Here is a 2758-nt window from a genome sequence, read left to right as displayed (position 1 = left end):
AAGTTAAAATGCAACTTGAGAAAAGATCAAAATTGTGGTCAGACATAGAGATGAATATTATGGATGTTTTGATGAAGGAGGCCGACGTGCTGGACCTTTTGCTAGGTATCTACAAGATAATGGAATAGCTGCTTAGTACACAATACCAGGAACTCCGTAACAAAATGGTGTGGCTAGGAGAGGAAATCGAATTTTGAAGGATATGGTTCGTAACATGATTTCCAAAACTGATTTGCCTATGCATCTATGGGTAGAGGCGATCAAAACAGCAAACTACATACTTAATAGAGTGCCCAGCAAGTCCGTGCCTAAGACACCTTTTAAAATTTGGACTACCAGAAAGCGTAGCTTGCGACATCTTCATATATGGAGTTGCAAGGCTAAAGCTAGAATCTATAACCCTCAAGAAAAGAAGCTTGATCCTAAAATGATTAGCTGCTAATTTATTGGTTATTGTGCCAGGTCAAAGGGTTTTAAATTCGATTGTCCAAATTATGGTACCCGAATTGTTGAGACTAGTTGTGCTAAGTTTATAAAGCATGAGGAGAATACTATTGGGAATGAAGATTTTATTTTTGAAGAAGAATGGAATGTAGCTGTGATTGAGAATGATGAACAAGAAGTTACAACCTTGATTCCTTTAAGTGAAACTGTATTGGAACCTCCTCAGTTTGAAGAACCAGTTGATAAATAACAACAAGAACAAGCTGTTGAAAATCCTGAGCCAGATAATCAATAAAAACCAATGCAACTGAGGAGATCTGACAGGCCAAGAAAATCTACAGCAAAATCAGATTATGTGTATTTACAAGAAGCAGATTTTGACATTGGAGATGAAGCTGATCTAATGAGTTTTAAAAAAGCTATGGAGAGTCAAAATGCAGACACATGGAGGGAAGCAATGTTAAATGAAATCGAAAGCATGAAGAATAATCAAGTATGAGAATTAGTTGAACCTTACAAGAGCCAGAAATTGGTAGGCTCAAAATGGGTGTTTAAAACAAAGAAGGATAAGGATGGAAAAATCGAAAGATTTAAGGCTACATTGGTAACAAAAGGATTCACTTAAAAGGAGGGAATTGACTACATTGAGACGTTTTATCCAGTTTCCACCAAAGATTCTTTCCGCATACTTATGGTATTGGTGGCCTATTATGACTTGCTTTTACATCAAATGGATGTAAAAACTGCCTTCCTAAATGGTGAACTTGAAGAAGCAAATGTGGCAACCTGAGGGGTTTGTAGGAGGGGAAACAACATATGGTTTGCAAACTTTGGCTAGGCGATTTATGGTTTGAAGCAAGCAAGCATGATGTGGTATTTAAAATTCCATCAAACTGTCTCATCCTATGGTTTTGAAGAGAACCTAGCCGATCAATGTATTTATTTGAAGAAGTGTGGAAGCCGTTTTATTTTTCTAGTGTTGTATGTCGATGATATACTTTTGGCTACAAATGATCACAATTTATTGAAGGACACCAAGGAGCAACTTTCAAACAATTTTGAGATGAAGGATTTCAGAGAAGCTACTTTTGTGTTAGGCATTGAAATTCAGAGAGACAGAGCTTGAGGTCTAATAGGCTTGTCGCAGAAAACATACATTGAAAGGGTATTCGAGCATTTTGGCATAAGTATGTGTTCTGGACAGAAAGGTTCCATTAGCTAAGGGAGATTTGAAGAAGGAGCACTGCCCCAAGAATAAAGAAGAAGAAGCTGAGATGAGGAACAAGCCGTATGCTTCTCTAATTAGAAGCATTATGTACTCACAAGTATGTGCAAGGCTAGACATAGCCTTGTGCATCCGCAAAATGTGGAAATTTCAATCAAAACTGGGAATGCAACATTGGATAGCTGGAAAGAAGATTCTAGGGTACCTACAGAGAACAAAGGCTTACATGTTGATTTGCAGACGCACAGAGAATTTGGAGCTTGTTGGTTATGTTGATGCGAATCTTGGAAAAGCAAAGGATGATTACATCTCTACTTCAAGTTTTCTTTTCAAGATGGCAAGAGCAGCTACCTTGGTTATGAATGGATGGAAATTACACGCACTAGAAAACCTAAATGAGTTGATTAAGGCATGTTGCTTGGAAGAGTGCTAAACAATCTGGTGTTTTGTGTTCAACTATGTTTTCAGAATACATAGCTTGCTATGAAGCCACTTCTCATGCAGTATGGCTAAGGAATTTTATCAAAGACATTAAGGTGGTGGACTCGATTTCAAGACTAGTGTAGATATATAATGACAATGCATCAGTTGTCATTCACTGCATGAACAACAAGATGTCGTCTGGACTTCAGCACATTGACATAAAGTGTTTAATAGTCATGGAGAAGGTAGCATATAAACTAGTCAGGTTTGATCATATCAAAACTCAAGATATGATTGCAGATCCGTTTACAAAGTTTCTGCCTTTAGAACCTTTTGTGTATGCATGTGTATGCAAGTTTGATCATAATGTGTACTGAAAAGCATAAAGATTCACATTATGGATCAATACATGTTAAGGTTCGAATTAGTAGGTGCTTCATGTGTTTTGAGATTGCATTATGTGATTATAGGTGGCCTGTTTTTAATAAAGGAGAGCAGTGCTTGTCTATAGTTCGCTGTGTCTAATCAGTTTTCACTATAGCTTGAAGGGAAGGACTTAACTGTTTTAAACTCATGTCCAATAAAGATTATCAAACTTTTGCAATACAGAAGCTTAGTGCTCTAATGCTTGATCTAGTGGGAGAATGTTGTATTCCTATTTTAGAT

Source organism: Prunus dulcis, chromosome 4 (assembly GCF_902201215.1).
Source record: "Prunus dulcis chromosome 4, ALMONDv2, whole genome shotgun sequence".
Classification (NCBI taxonomy): domain Eukaryota; kingdom Viridiplantae; phylum Streptophyta; class Magnoliopsida; order Rosales; family Rosaceae; genus Prunus; species Prunus dulcis.
Note: the sequence above shows the minus strand (reverse complement) of the source record.